The sequence below is a fragment of the Paroedura picta genome, chromosome 6 (genome assembly GCF_049243985.1).
Source record: "Paroedura picta isolate Pp20150507F chromosome 6, Ppicta_v3.0, whole genome shotgun sequence".
Classification (NCBI taxonomy): Eukaryota; Metazoa; Chordata; class Lepidosauria; order Squamata; family Gekkonidae; genus Paroedura; species Paroedura picta.
In genome coordinates this window covers 82,095,805-82,113,028 of record NC_135374.1, presented here as the reverse complement: position 1 = coordinate 82,113,028, position 17,224 = coordinate 82,095,805, and the positions used below count along the sequence as shown (strand labels likewise).

General features: G+C 39.3%; 1 long non-coding RNA gene across 4 annotated transcripts in view; it reads right to left on the bottom strand.

The window, feature by feature from the left end:
• The window catches only part of LOC143840149 (uncharacterized), a 204,935-nt gene that overhangs the window by 13,019 nt on the left and 174,692 nt on the right, over positions 1-17,224 (bottom strand). For 2 of the 4 annotated variants that reach the window (XR_013232045.1, XR_013232044.1), the window contains exons 4-6: positions 4,564-4,861; positions 3,867-4,019; positions 2,264-2,318 (exon numbers count right to left, since the gene is read on the bottom strand). This is a non-coding gene — a long non-coding RNA (uncharacterized LOC143840149). The remainder of the gene's footprint in view (positions 1-2,263; positions 2,319-3,866; positions 4,020-4,563; positions 4,862-17,224) is intronic. The other 2 variants (XR_013232048.1, XR_013232046.1) reach the window with 2 other exon arrangements.

The window sequence follows — 17,224 nt, the reverse complement described above, 5'->3', positions numbered from 1 at the left end:
TAAATACATAATAGAAAATGTAGCTAAAATGATTACTTCCTATAGGGCCTTGGCAGAAAAATTATCTGGTTTGCTAGTTTCACAATATAACCTGGTGGAATTTTTCCCTCTTACCTTTTGCACTGAATGTATATATGTCTGGTATTTATACATGTATTCAAGTGCAAAATCTGCTTGTTTTCTGTTGTCTGCAATGCAAACAGGTGATTCAGGTCAACAAGAAACTCCCTTAACTGAGCTGAACACAGGCTTACATATCAAACTATTCAATAACCATGTGTTTTTTTGTGCTTATTAAATCCTTTGGATTTGGATGTTCCTGTATATATGAGTTTCTCTCTTGAGGAGAAAAATTTAAGAGGACAATTTATTCTATTTGCTTAGGAGATAAAAATTAAAAATGAACAAACATCATTTCCCCATTAATTTGGTTGCTCCAGCTAACTTCCTGCCTCTTCCTTTCTACTCCCTTGACCTTTTCTCCTTTGTCCACCTCTGTTCTAATAGCATTTAGAAGAAGGAACATCAGTGGTGTAAGTGTAACCTAATCAATTTAAACAACAATGTCAAAAATATTTTTTTTATTGAAGAAGGGAGAAAGTTCACATCTATGACAGGTCAACTCTTTATTATTACGGTACTAGACCAGTAGTCAAATTACAAAATACATCTATGACAGTGTTTTCCCACCTTGTGACACCGACATTTATGGAAAAAGCTATAACCCTTGTCTGGATCATCTTTCCTCCATTTTTTTTTGAAGATTGAAATACATTAATTTCCTCCAATATTATTGTACACCTCTTGTCTTCCAAGAGGTCTTGAAGATGATGAACAAAAACTCTGAAAGCTCTCCAGAGAGCTCATTGAGAACTCTTGGGTACATAGTCTGGCTCAGGGGTCTTTGTACTCATCCAATGCAACTATGTGCCTCTCAACAACCTCTCTGTCATATCAACCAGAAGGCCAGATGCAATGCCTTGCCTGCTACTATTTCCAGATGAGTCCATTCTGTGCTATTTCATCCTCCAGCTAATTTATTACTGCTTAGATAATATAATGAGTTGGGTAGATGTTGTTCTTTTACTGTTCATTACTTTACACTGGGACTGCAATGTCTATCTCAGTCTATGTTTGCCCTGGAGCCTTTGAGTCTCCTGCCTGGGATGCAATTATCCTATTGGATGTGATTTCTTCTTGTAGCACGAGAACTGTTATTTGCATGACCTTAAAAATATACAAATGTGATTGAATTGTGTAGGCTTCTTTCTATAGTCTGAAACATTATGGCAGAAATAACAGGTTTTTCTCAAATAGGTGAAGGGACAAGTCTTCCTTGGATATTTAGATAGTCCTGGTTTGGAGGAGATTGGTTAGGCCCTAACAGTTAGGCCCTAACAGCTGGGCAGTTTTAACTGTAAATTGCTGTAAAGTGATTTAGCTTGGCCAGCTCGTAACCTCTGAAGGAGGAAAAGAGGTAACTAAACTAAGCACTAAAGGCTGACCAAACCAAGGTCCTGTGGAAACATCTTTATTAGTGCTGTAATAATTAGTTTAAATATAAGGTAAAGGTAAAGGTATCCCTTGTGCAAGCACCGAGTCATGTCTGACCCTTGGGGTGACTGACGCCCTCTAGCGTTTTCATGGCAGACTCAATACAGGGTGGCCTTGCCAGTGCCTTCCCCAGTCATTACCGTTTTACCCCCCAGCAAGCAAGCTGGGTATTCATTTTACCGACCTCGGAAGGATGGAAGGCTGAGTCAACCTTGAGCCGGCTGCTGGGATCGAACTCCCAACCTCATGGACAGACAGCTTCAGATAGCATTTCTGCTGCTTACCACTCTGCGCCACAAGAGGTTCAGTTTAACTATAGTTAACCACAAATTTGATGTCTGAATCTTTTAAAGGTCTGTAAGTAAATTAGGTGATATTTTCAAAGTACATTTTTGAAAAGTATACAAGGTATGCAGAGAACAATTCATAAGAACTGTAAATGGAGAAAGCAGTCTACCTAGTTAGGTTGAATCATTTAAATGTTGCTGTTTTGATTTCAAATTTGTGTCCAATGTAGTTAGCAGAAGTCCTATGTAATTAGCAGAAGGACACTGTTGACAGATCAACGCATATATATCATACTGGAGGATGAGCAGGTGAATGAGCACCTGAAGGTATGGCTGACATTATTAGATTCTATAAATAATGTTGGGTAGGGACAGATGAAGCATCTGATCTTACTGCAGTGTATGCAACTAAGTTGACTTACCCTTTATAATTAATAATGATGATGATAATGAAGAAAGTGTGGCCACTGGCAGACTCTGTAAGGAGGGTATAATAGTAAAAAAAAAAAGCATGAAATCTTGCATTGAGAATTATTAGCTAGATACCACTGTGTGCCTTTACTACTTGCATGTGAGTTCTGCTAATCTGGTGAACAATTCTCAAATAAATGCTACTGACTATGAAGATGACCACCCTCAGGCAATACAATGGGCCATTCCACACCTCTAAAAATATAGTGTTAAGCAATCACAATTGCTTAACACTATAAAATTGCGCCCCCACCATTTCTCACCTTCTCGCTTGTTCGCTTTCTTCTTCCACTTTCTGAAGGTTCCAGGCACTCCGCATAGCTGATTAAAATGGCTGTGGAGAGGGACTTGCAATACCTGTGAGTCTCCCTGTCAATCATGGCAACCAGCTAATCAGCTTTCTCCTAGCTTTAAAGGGATAATTATCTTTAAAAAAAGAAGTAAATCTTTTCCATTGCTATGCCTATGCATATAAACATAGATGCATAGTGTGTAGTTTAATGCCAGCCCATTTTGGAAGTTTGACACTTGGACCGTTTATGCACTGGGAACTTCACTGCCCCAGCTCCCATGCAGGAACACAAATTGGGGGCAGATGAGGTTTTCTGGGCCAAATGCTCCCCCATGTGGGTACAAGAAGAGGTAGGGCAACCTGCCGCAACTAAAACTCCAGTGCGTAAACGGTCTTGAAGATGAACAGAAGTAATTCCCCTCCCATTTGGGGGGGGGGGGGTTGAGAGGCATCCTTTGTGTGCCAACTGGTGGGTTGGTGGGTTTGTTGTGCCTCTATGGAGCAAAACATATTCATTGCTCTAGGCCACTTTCTACCAAAAAACAAAACAAAAACAGCTCCATTCCAAGGAGGAGGAAAAGAGGGCAGATGCAGGAGATGGAGATCACACTTTGATTATGCACAGCCATTTCGCTAATGGTTGCTGGTTGCTCTCCTCCCGTTCACGCAATATAGTCTGGGGAATCTATGCGATTCCCTAACTACCACTTTAAAATAGAAGATGTAGCTGCAGGTTTGCTGCTGGAATGCTGTATATCCAATTTTGTTGATTATATTGGTTCACTTTGGGTAATATGCCTTGACAAAATTGGATACTGTTCCCAAAAGTAACTTTTGGAATCCTTTTGCTTATCTGGAGCTTTTGAGATCCTGACCATTTCCGCTTTTGAGATCCTGATCATTTCCGTAAAACACGTGCTTCCTCCTGTTTACAAATGCGCAATAGTAAACTGTGTGTTTGCATGCTTCCTGACAGGAGACCCCTCCTGCATTATACTGCCATCTTATTGTGGATTTTGGCCTGTCAACAAGGCAGCGAAGAAGCCGGAAGTGTGGACCACCCAAAGGTTACCCCCAGCTCCTTGGGTTGTCAAAGCTTGTCACCAGTCCCTTCACAGCAGTGGTTTTGGGGACACAAACCTCCATCCCCCTGAGTCCCAAAATTAATTTTAAAAAAAATTGCCTTCTTGTAAGGGTCACAAAGAATGTAGGTTTACCTTCTCATAAGTGTACTACATCAAAACCCTCATAAAGACATTTACCTTTTCAAGAAGGTCTTGTAAGGACATTTGGAATTTTTCTACAAAAATGATGCAACTTTTGTGGAGCAGAAAGGGCAATCGTTCTATGTTGAGAAACTCTCTTCTGGTTTCAGTAGGAGTCAGATAGAGAAATTAGCTGTAAATATCCTCTTTCTGTAAAAAAAAGAAATAAAAGGGTGATCTCACAAAACTTTCTGAACAGTTGAATCAGGCAATCACAGTTTCCTAAATCACATTGATTTCAGTGAGGTTTGATCATGACTGACTTTGGCTTGATTGTGCTTTAGGTATTTTCCCATCTATAGCTGAATAAAGAAGAAGCATTAATGGAAAGAACATTTGATTAAGATTCTCAGAGGGCAATAAGTGATTTCTCAGACAATGTTTTCTTGTGACAGATGGGTCATGTCTCCACTATATTTTGTTGCATAAGATTTATCTAGCACAAGCCTTTTCTTCTACCTGAAGCTATTGAAACAAAGCATATATTTTGGGGCTTTATTAAGTTTTCATTGATAAAAGCTCTTTTGTATTTAGGAAAATTGCCTTGTAGTATAAAAGGCAACAAGCTGCAATGTTGCAAGGAACTCAGAATGTATAGCCTTGCTACTTATTTATAAAGTTTAAAGCACAAGGTTTGAAATAATTTCTACTACTTTGTATTTTCCCCACAAACAAAAATGAAGACTAATACAACCTCTTTAGGGACCACTGCACTGACGTGCCCTTGTGCTCAGAGCCAGCAACTCCTTCTTGGTTGGTGATGATGTATCCTTCTGCTCTGTTCATCATAAATGAGCATCTTTTCTTGATCAATTTCAGAGTCAAGCCTTAGTCAATTTCATTTTAGGTTCATCTCTCTCTTAAATTCATATACTATGGGCCAAATTAGACCTTACAGCGATGACTTCTGATGCCATTTTAGAGACAGATTTTGCCATTTATCTTCATATTTTTATGATGCCCTTCCCTGCGGGCTCAGGGTAGCTCACAACCTATCAATAAAATGAAAGAAAAATAAGAGCACAATCCTAGGAATCCTTTCCTGGAGGTAAGTACCGCTAAATAGACCTGAGTGTGACCTGAGTAAGATTTTGGAAAGACTTGCTTAGGATTGCTTTCATACACCATTTACATCCTGGGAACTTCACTGCTCCAGCTCCCGTGAAGGAGCACAGACTTGGGGTGGATGAGGCACACCGGGCCAAATGCTCCCCCGTGTGGGTGAAGGAAGAGGTGGGGCAATGACTAAAACTCCAGCCTGAAGCCCAGCATGAAACCTCCAGTGCATAAACAGTCTTAGCTGTCTATTCCTTGTCCTGCTGTTTTCCTATCAGCAGGAATTTATAATGCAAAGGGACATTCAGAACTGGTATCCACCAATTGCAGTCAGCAGGGATGCAGTCTATTCTAGCATTTAAACATTTCACATTCGCCTCAAAGTGTAAATAAAGCCTAAACCGGTCAGTTTATTGAAGAAACTGACCAAGGGTTTTTAAACTATTTGCTTTGGCAAGCATTTATGCACCACTGAAATCAGCTTATTTTCAATATTCTCATTTCTTCCTTTTTTTATCACCTACATATACAAGTTTACATTTTATTTTATTCAAACCAATTTCAATTTATTCTGGAAACAGAATTTGCTTGTCTAACTGATTAATCAGGATCAAATTAGGTCAGTCTGTGTTGACACAGTATGGAACTGTAATTGGTTTCTTTAATTGGTAACTGTAAACCAGAATGTAATCAGCTCAGAGGAAGTATAGTCTGTACCATTAACCAGGCAAGTTTCATATCTCTTGGGGGAAAACTTTGCTAATTGTAAACTGCACAAGTGATTAAAATTCTGTACCAGCTACTGGCTGACCAAGGAGCACATTCTGTAGACTCAGCTATATAGAAGAGAGTTCCATCTCCTCTATTCTAACACCAGCTCCTCAGCATGAAAACAAATATTGCATTTAGGAAATAAATCTGTAGCCCCTTCTCAGCTAGAAAAAGTACATGGAATATTCAAATGAATTTGTCCTATTCATGGTGCAAACATCAAGATGAGCATTGGAGCTTTTCACCCTAGCAACCTAACAATATGACAGAAGGCAAACTCTGAATGCATGCCGCACAAGGTCTTCACTTCCTTTGTCAATTTTTAAATTCAGTATGTACAACAGATGGGCTTTGACTTTTGCTTGAAAAAGGCAGCTGAGGACTTTGGTAACATGCTGAAAATGACCTTAGGCTTCCCAAGAGCACTAACCATTGGCAATAGCTGAAGGATGAGAGCTGAACGTCCTTTGACCATTAGTTCCCATCTGTGGCTTCCAACTCTACAGGACATGGAGCAACAAAACCAGTACCATCTCAGAACTCATCAACAACTTCAAGAGTGTACTAATGGTTCTTAAGTTCTATATGTTTAACAGAGCAATGAGAGTTCAATAGATGAATAAAAAGATTAAGTATTGTGACAAGAGACTAACCGGAGCGTACCTTCTTCAGTGCGCTTTTGGGGTTTAGCATGGCTTTTTGTTCCATTGGCTTGATGTGACATTTTTTTCTTACTCAGATCGTGTTATATTTCATGCAAGCATATGGTTTTATCAGCTTTATATTTTGGCAACCTCTTTTTGCTGCTGGGAGAAAGCATTACAGTATCATTTAAAATAAATTAATGTGTGTACATGTTTGTGTGTGTGCGTATATGTGTGTGAGAGTAACAATTGAATATTTAAACCTGACACAGATTTCTTTTTGCATAAAACTAAAAACAAATAAGCAAACAAATGAGAGCCCTGAGTTCCAACTCTCCTGTCCCTCATCCTGCACAGAATGACTTCTGACAGATCTGACAGATCAAGTGTAGAGATGGCCTCTGTTCAGAACTTAAGATGAATATGTATGGAGGAGGAAGCCAGTTGCCATGGAAAACCCCCATGTGGTTATAACTTTGTGTTTTGAATGTTTTGGCCACAGACTTTTCAGCATGGGCCACATCCTGCATTGTTCGCAACTGAACAGATGTTAGTACCACTAACATAAATCTTGAATATTAAATTAACTATCACCTTCATAGTCTATGGGAAGACTATACATATCAAACCACAGTTTCATTATTTTAAAGAATGTAATTGATTTTTTTTCAAGGACATCAGAACTTTTATTATTCGGTGTAAAAAAGTATCTGGACGTAAATTTGAGTGTGAGTATCTTAGAGTTCAGAGCCTCTTGTGGCGCAGAGTGGTAAGGCAGCCGCCTGAAAGCTTTGCTCATGAGGTTGGGAGTTCGATCCCAGCAGCCGGCTCAAGGTTGACTCAGCCTTCCATCCTTCCGAGGTCGGTAAAATGAGTACCCAGCTTGCTGCTGGGGGGTAAACGGTCATGACTGGGGAAGGCACTGGCAAACCACCCCGTATTGAGTCTGCCATGAAAACGCTAGAGGGCGTCACCCCAAGGGTCAGACATGACTCGGTGCTTGCACAGGGGATACCTTTACCTTTTTTATCTTAGAGTTCATTTATATAGAAAATGAATAAAGCCTTATGCTAATTTCTTTTTTCATTTACCCCAGAAGTGCACAATATTCATTTTATAGGTATTATCAAGAAATCCTTCCCCCCCCCCAACATCCACATTCCTTTATCAAGACTCATAAGGTTTCATTCCTAAAGACACTTTCCAGGGAGTAAGACCCACTGAATAGATTTGAATGGGATTCTGAATAGACTACCTTCAGATTAGCATTTTAAGAGGAATATTCTTAAGTCTTCTTTCTCCCTGTAATTCAACTATTTGTTTATTTCCCTCTTTGTATAGGAATCTGGAGTCAGTTTCTAATCAATTCTATTTTGATGACATAAATTTGAGAGGAGGGGCAGGTCCTTCTATAAATGTGCAGAATTCCATCCTGCAGATGCTCAGAAGTGGTCATCTTCCCAAACCTTCCTTTCTGTGCTGTGGTGTATAACATTAAAGAACTAAAACGACAAAGAAATACATAGAGACAAAGATAAATCAAAGAAAAATGAAAGAGAAATTCCTCTTTTGAAAGAGAAAAAAAGATTAAGGAAGAAGAAGAAAATTTGGTTCTTATATGTTGCTTTCCTCTACTCGAAGGAGTCTAAAAGCGGCTTAAACTTGCCTTTCCTCTCCCCGCAACAGATATCTTGTGAGGTAGATGAGGCTGAGAGAGCCCTGATTATTACTGCTTGGTCAGCACAACTTTATCAGTGCTATGGCAAGCCCACGGTCACCCAGCTGGCTGCATGTGGGGGAGTGCAGAATCAAACCCAGCTCATCAGATTAAAAGTCTGCAATCCTAATCACTATACCAAGATGGCTGAACGGCTGCCCATAGCAACACTAAAGGTAAAGGTATCCCCTGTGCAAGCACCGGGTCATGTCTGACCCTTGGGGTGACACCCTCTAGCGTTTTCATGGCAGACTCAATACGGGGTGGTTTGCCAGTGCCTTCCCCAGTCATTACCGTTTACCCCCCAGCAAGCTGGGTACTCATTTTACCGACCTCGGAAGGATGGAAGGCTGAGTCAACCTTGAGCCAGCTGCTGGGATCGAACTCCCAACCTCATTGACAGACAGCTTCAGACAGCATGCTGCTGCCTTACTACTCTGCGCCACAAGAGGCTCATATAGCAACACTACTCATTATTATTTTCTGAATATTGATTTTTTTCTATTTGTAGCCACTGTTTCTGTTTCCAGCAGTTAGTAACATTAATCATCAAGGAAACGAAACTTTCTTGTGAAGCCCCAACCCATATAAACTCATTGATCATAGATTGTTATCTAGCTGTGTTGGATTTCTGTTACCTGTAAAGGAAAATGGAATATAGTATCCAAACATCTGTAGTTGCTGTGGAGTATGATTATCAGTTTTGGAAATGATGGAAAACTCCCATGAAGGTCAATCAGTACATCAGGTTTTTGCACAATGGAATGATGACTCATGCGCAGTTTCATGCGAGTGAACTTCAACAAAGATGTATTCAGGGAAATTCAGCTCACAGCAACAGTAGAATAAACCTTTAATTAGTATCAAAGGCTCAGCAATAAATTCACATACTGTCTAATTCAACAGAAAATTCTTTTCTAAGATAGTTTCCCAAAAATAATTAATGAAAATTAAGAACATTTTCCTAAATCTTAGGGATGGAAAAGAAAATGCCATAAACTAGAAGAGTTATGTGTGATTTAAAATGATCCAACTATCCAATGATTTTGGTAATAAATGCTCTTTAAATAATTTCCCCAATTCTAGGTGTTGGCATTTACATTTAAGGCTCTAATCAGCTTGGAAGCCTGTTCTGATCACTCATGTTTATAGATTATGTTTAAATATCTTTTGTCAGTTCATAGCAAAATTTCTTAAGTACTACAGATTGTATGTTATACATGAATGAGACTTTCTAAGACCCAGACACCAGCCTACTAAGGATAAAATAAGTATCTAAGTATATGAAGTTATATTAAAAACTAGGTATCCTTTCTATTACAAAAACAAGAAAGCATTAGAAATAAGGAGGGTCATACTTCTTATTGTTAAAGCTCTCTTCCACTGGAAGAGTCCCATTGAATTAGACTGAATAATGTCATGGTAAATGGTTTGCAGATTGCCATGAGCTTGTCAAAAACCATCCATGCTAACACTTCTCTTCAGAAAGGAAATATGAGCTTTCCACTTTCATAGAAAGACACTTGACAATTATTCAAGAGCAATAGAACAAGTACTACAAACTGTCAAAGAAATTAAGTTGTAGAGTACACATGCTATAATGAAACAAACAAATATAACAAAGAATATTACTGATTTCTTTTTTTAAACTTTCTCAGTAATAGCCATCTCAATCAATAGCGCTATTACCTAATAACTGAAACAATCTAAATTAAGCCTCTAACCCTCTTTTGCTGAAGTGAGTGAAAGACTGAAGGCTTCATTGGCTAGATGCTAGCAGGCTCAAATTTTGTTGTTCAAAATAATGAATTACTGATTTTGTTTCTGGATCCCAGAATGACAGCACAGTCTATTAGATCTGTGTTTAAACAAGGTCACAACTTCATCACTAGCCTGAAGCATGATTAACAACTGCTCATCTGAGAAAAAAGAGGTTTCCTCCTTTACACTGTTGGAGCAATCAGTCCTAAGAGTACAGGAATGTAGCTGCACTTTTTTTCTACTGGGGGATGCAGTTCACTGCATCAAGAATCACATTGACTTCACCATTTATAATGAAAAGGTGAGACTATAATATATTCCTCCCAGACAAAAACCCATGTTAAATGTTCCAAGCACCAGACAGTCTGCTTCTTACAGAGGAACTCCTACGGAGCAAGTCCTGACCTGCTTCTACTCCTACTCTTCATTAGCAGCCTTAGGGTGGTCATTTAACTTAAACTGATGTTTAATTAGTCTTTCTATGGATTTGAGTTCTGCAAAGAGCTGTGTAAACAGGCATCCATAATAGCAATTGATGCTTTACATCCTTGCCTGTTGTATACCTATAGAAATAATTCGTACTAGAGATATGCAATTTGACCCCAAGTGGCTGCTTCGGTGTTGGATCAGGCCCACCTCAGTGAAAGATAGCTTCAGGGTGGTTCTAATTACCCCCCACTACCACCACCACCAAAGAGGCAGAACCAAAGCGGCTTCCTTGGAGCCAAAACAGCCGTCTCAGAGTGACCGTTTAAAATTTAAATGGAATTTCTGTATTCCTGCCTTTCCTGAGGCCTGGGATGGGGTGGGGGCTAAGTTACAGCCATCAAACTTTCAGGGTAGCTCTGGGAGGGTATTCCCTGACTCCCCTCCAATTTTCAAGAAGATTGTACCAGGGGATCCAAACCTAGGGGCTCCAAAAGTGGATGCCCTCATCTCTCCATTATGTTCAATGGAGACTCTGTTCCACCAAAGCAGAATCCCTGGTCTGGACTGGAGGAAATTCACCTTCCAACCCTAAAGTGGTGAGTGGCATTGCTCTGGGCATGCATGAAAAAGCTACAAGAGCCAAGTACTGAGACAACCCTTCCTATCCACCCACTCACAATATGCCTAAGTTCACAGAATCAACAAGAGAAAAAAAGAATCTGTCCAATGGTATTTGACCAGGAGCTTACAGCCTTGGCTCTCCATACCATGTGAGTGGTTTTTTTGACCTAATTATACTTCAAAAAAGATGGAATACATTGAGATCAAATACATTGAATTTATTAATATTTCTATGTGGAGGACTCATTACTGCCACTGATGAAAGATACTGAATTGAAAAGAGAAAAATCATCTAGACACCGTTTTGGCTGAGTCCAGGCAGAAATTATAATAAAGAGATAACAGAAACTCTTATATTTCTAATATTATTTGATTAAGCCATTTGAGAGATTCTTGTTTTTCTTTTGTTGTGTCATTGGGATCATCCACTTTCTTCTTGATGTTTATCCACAAATTCTTTTGAATTAATTTCAACCTGTTGGTTCTGGTCTGATCCTCTGTGGCAACAGAAAACAACTCTACTCTATCCTCTATATGAAAGTGAACACACTCCAATCTGTCTACATCCTTCTTCAATTGTGTTGCCCCAAACTGAACACAGTATCCAAGTGAGGACTAACTACAGCAGACTAAAGCAGAACCATCACCTTGTGTGATCTGAATGTTATAATTCCATTTGCCTTTTTAGCCACCGAGTTACACTGCTGAGTCAGTGTTTGATCTACTAAGGCCCCTAAATCCTTTTCACACATACTATTGCCAAGACATCTCTCCCCATCCTATAATTATACATTTGATTTTTCCTACCTAAGTGTGGAATTCTACATTTATCACTATTGAAATTCATTTTAGCCCAGTTTTTCATCCTGTCAAAATCATCCTGTTTCTTGATTCTGTTTTCTCCTGTGTTTGCTACCCCTCCCAGGTTAGGACCCACTTTAAAAGCTACCTGAAATTTGGGGATGTGGATATCATCTGGATGGAAAACCATGCAAGAACAGATCCAAGAACAAGGGAAGGGACTGTTCTTCAATTGACACTGATGAGAAATAATGAAATGAAATCATAAAACAAAATGATAATGAGGAAAAAACTATATGAAAAATACCTTATAATGAAACAATTCCTTTTAGAAGTTTCAAAAGAAACAAGATAAATTCCCATGAACAAGCCTATTAAGAAGAAGAAGAAGAAGAAGAAGAAGAAGAAGAAGAAGAAGAAGAAGAGTTGGTTCTTATATGCCACTTTTCCCTACCCAAAGGAGGCTCAAAGCGGCTTATAGTCGCCTTCCCTTTCCTCACCCCACAACAGACACCTTGTGGGGTGGGTGAGGCTGAGAGAGCTCTGATATCACTGCCCGGTCAAAACACTTTTATCAGTGCCGTGGCGAGCCCAAGGTCACCCAGCTGGTTGCATGTGGGATAGTGCAGAATCGAACCTGGCATGCCAGATTAGAAGTCCGCACTCCTAACCGCTACACCAAACTGGCTCTTTGGTGTAGGGAGTAGGGAGTAAACTCTACTTAAATCAATGAAAGTTATTTTGAGTAAAATCATTTAAGATTGTAATGCATGTGATTTACTACTGGTTTGAGAATTATTTTCCAGTTAGTTGATTAAAGGGATCTATATAATTTCCAAAGCATTTATGGTGGCCTAACTGTTCTGGCTAGTTTGTGGTAGTCTCTCCTTCTGTGACAGTGCTTATCCATATTACAATACATACCGTTATATAAACCTAACTGTGAAACAAAGTCTATATTTCATTTTTGCAGAGGATTTGTTTTATTTGTCCATTTCTTCCCCCTTCATTCTTTGCAGGTTACAAATGCAGAAATGTGAGTCATTATGGTATGCTCAAGTCTAAAACTAAACATTCACCCTCTTTTTATCCTCCTCCTATGACACTAAACTGTTTGATATGAACAATGAATCAAGAAGAAAGGACTGTGAAATATTAATTGTCCCTCTGAGTATTCACCATGTAGTCAAGAGTACATGAACAGGGTTCCAAGTACAGACAATTGTTTTGTGCCTTTTTGCAATAGCTGCATTATCTCTTCTCCCACTTGCTGATGTTTCCTGGGTCATTTCATGCAAACATTTTAATTCCGGGACAGCAATAAAGCCCATTATCCAGGAATACAACAGGTGCTAGGACCTCAAGGGGGGAAAGGAAGGAAAGAGGGAAGGAACTGCTGACGGGTCCAAAAGCTGCTCACATGCTTCCCTCCCCCTCAACCTCCAATTGTTTACATAAACAGTAGTGACACACTCTTCTTCCATTTTTCTAGCCTTGATAAAGGCTTTCTCAGCTATAACAAACTTGTGTGAGAGAGCTTATCAAAAACTAAATCCCTGAGAGGAACAGGCCATTTTCTCTGCCCGATAAGAACCAAATACTTGAACCAGGACAGACCAGGATGTAGAATTATAGCCAATCCCTAATAACTGTATATTCAGTCAGAAGGTTGCAATCATTTTCTTTACCACTAGGCCATCAAAAAAGAAAGGGGAAATAAAGGCAGACAGAAAAAAGAAAGACAAAAATGACAGGAAGAACAAAACAGACAAAAAGGAAAGGAAGAGAGACAGAGACAGAGAAGGGAGACTCTCCCCTACCCCCCCCCCCCCGTCCCTTGTCAGGGTCACCCCCCTGGAACTGGGAAAGTGTGCAAAGGCTACTCCGAGGGCCGCTGTGCACTGGCACAGCCTTCAGAGCCCCAAAAATGCCATGCACCATCCCAACTGGGATTGTGCCAGCCTTCACAGGCCACTCTGGGGGCTACCATGCACTGGGGCAGCCCTTGGAGTGGCCTGTGCATGTCGGCACTGCCCTGATGGGGAAGTGTTCGGCATTTGTGAACCCTCCCTGTCCCTCCCAGATGGGAGATGTGAAGGTCCAGCCCAGGCCACCACCCTGGCTCTCCCTTCCTCCTAGCCCTGCTCTCTAGCCAGCTTACCTTCTGTACGTAAGCCAGCAGAGTAGCCAGAAGTACTTCCAGCTGGAAGTAGTAGAAGGGGGAGGTGGTCAGGAGTGCATCCCCTACCTGATTGGTCCTCTAGGGTGAGTTATGCCCTGGAGGTCCAAGGAGGAGGTGGGGGCAGTTGGGGACAACACACAGCCTACCTGATTGATCTGCTGGGCAAGTGATGCCCCCCTAATCAGGTAGGCCGTGTGTTGTCTGGGCATATACTTATTTTTCTTTTTTATTGTATTTTATTTATGTTAGGGCCTTTTGTTAATCGATGCTGTTAACAGCAGACGTAACTGCCCACAGTGATAAGAAATTCGGAAACAGATAAATCAAAGGGATCACTGCATAGAACAGTCGATACACTATCTTTCCAAAGAAGTTTGCACTTGGAGTTCCAGCTGGCTGATAATGACAGCATATTCCCCATGGAGCAAGTGGTTCTTCTGGACCGATTTCTGCTAGAGCTTATGGTTGTCTCTTTTGTTTGTTTTTGAAGGTATTTTTTCTTTGCTTTGCTTCAAAATAATTTATGTTTTTACTGACTTATAAAGCACTTAGCAAGAAAGTGCAGCTGGGCTGTTTTGGCTCTGTCTAATAAAATGTTTTCCATTCATGCACTTTTAGCTTATATGAGACTTCAAGAAATAGAATGATTTCCAAGACTGTTAGAAGTTACCATGCTTTGATTTACTGATAGTCTATTCTTCTGTTCATATTTAGGCATATTTATTCAGACAAATATCTATCGTTCTGTCCGATATTCATCCCATTGTTCTGCTGTTTCCATTGATCATAGTCTTTCAAAGATCCATCATGAATTTTCCTGAATTGTATGCTTTCCATTTTTACAAGTACTCCCATTAGGTATATACACATCTAAAGGCATGTCCAGAGCATACCCCACCAACAAAAATCCTGGGCAGAAAAAATGAAAAGAAATATATCTTACAGTTGTGCCCCATTTTTCCAAGAAAATAATGATGTCTACAAAAAATTGGGATTTGACATTCAAAACAATCACTTATTATAATCATCTTAATAAATATGTGACTAACATAGGATTGCCAGACAAGCATTAGCAACCAGTGGGAAAGTCAATAGGGGTATGAAAAATGTCATCATCAGCATGATGACCCAGTTACATCACTTCCTAATTCATGATAGAAATGACATTACTCACTTTATTTTGCCAAGTTCAGACACAGTTGTCTTTTTATCAATATCCTATATGAGGTGAATGTGCAAGAGTGTGGGCTTCCTCCTGTTCCACCTAGTACGCCTGTTCTGCCACAAAGCCATCAGATGTCTCTATGTGGCCTTAATGTTTGAATATAACATCATAACATGGTATATGATAAAAGATAAAAAATATGAATAGTTTCTGAAATATGGAACATGGAATATTGGTTTTGCATGCATATATCCTCCACACATAGATGTTCAGGAGGCTTGACCAAGCAAGCAAAAATGTAATTTCATTTATATACAACACCTGAGCTAGTTTATCCTCTGAAAGATGCTTCTGTTATACTCTCATAAAGAAATGTGATACAAGATACAAACTCTTCATTGTCTATGAAGGCTAGCCTTGTCCCTGAACACACAATTCCATATGAGTAGTAACTCAACCTGGAATAGAAGATTTGATGTGCCTTTCTGTATCTCTCGGAATTATGGAATAGTTGGGCACACATTGTCAGTTTAACCCATTTAATTTATAACACTTATAATGCTTAAATGCTCTCTTCCTATCTAAAGGAGATAATGTTATTAAAAATTATACAAATAATGCATGTAGAATAATCATATTTTGCCTTTAATAGGTAATAGGGAATGGATTGACATTACTGAATAAACTCTGGGGACTACCTTGACAATACATGGATACATCAGTAATTATTATGTTATTATTAACAATAACAGTAATAACACATTATAAATAACATAAATAACACATCATAAATAACATGAAAAATAATGACACCAGTGTTTTTTTTCCAAAAGAGGCATATTTAGATCAATGAACATTTATGATGATAATGAGTGAGGCTCAGAGTGGATAACATTGGTCAATAAACAGTCATTAAAATAGTGCCCCAAAACAGTTAAAACATTTTGCAGCTTTCTAATGCATATGTCAATTAACTTGAATACTGAGGCTGCTGTTGAATAGGAGTAAGCAGATGGTCCCGGGGAGCCTTACAACTTGTATGGTATCAAGTCACCAGTGACTGCTGTCAGTCCCAGTTCCACTGAGTCCTCCCTCAAAATTAGCTTAGGAAAGGACCTTGCTACCTTTCTCTGCCTTTTACTGTCAGAAACTAAAGCTTGAAGGCTGACAATACTGGCATGGTTGTCTAGCAACTACCACAACTGCCACTAAAAAGCAGTTCTTTCTTAACACTGTGGGTGTTGCATCTATTATTTTAGGGGTGTTAACTCTCTCTGTTTTGGAAGGTTGTTTTTTTTAACCCCTGAAAACCTGGGCCTTTATCATGCTTGTAGAAAGATCTGTCTTGTCTGTTCATAGTCTTGTCTCCATCTCCATATTTACATATTTTCAGATTTGCCCATGTTAAGAGATAGATAGATAGATAGATAGATAGATAGATAGATAGATAGATAGATAGATAGATAGATAGATTGATAGATTGATAGATTGATAGATTGATAGATTGATAGATTGATAGATTGATTGATAGATTGATAGATTGATTGATAGATTGATAGATAACCAAGGAAAGGCTGCATTATGCCTATATACCTGTGCCTGCCTAAGGATACCCTCATAGTCATTATCCCCTTCCTTATCAAAAAGGCATCTGCTGGATCAGAGTGATGTAATACACCCAGTTAGCAGTGGGTTCCCACAGGTAGCTCCTGCAGTTCCTGTCCTCTTAAGATGGAATTGGTGTCTTGTCCTGTTAAATCTCATTGCCTAACTGTGAACAGCATTGCAACAAAATGGATAGAACTTGTTATAATTATGTAAATATCTTTATATAAATGAGCCAAAAACTCTTTGAAAGAGAATGTAGCCATGTCTGAGAAGGTTAAAAAGATAAAATGAAAGCTGACAGAGAATGGGTATGTTTATCAGCATGAATGACAAACTTGGGTAGAAAAGTTTAGCATGTTTTCCCTCACAAGCAATGATAGTGATGAGAGAAAAATATCTGAACAAGTTAACAGTTCCTTTCCATATTATAATATTACTAGACTTTTTATTGTTATCAAAACCAAATTCTGATGGCAAGTTCTTGACACAAATAAACCACTGCCTTTTGTTGGGGGTACTTGTTCCATATCCATACCTTGAGTGAACCTCTGATCCTTATGCAAAGATAAAATTTACAATAACAGAATACATTTCTGGGGG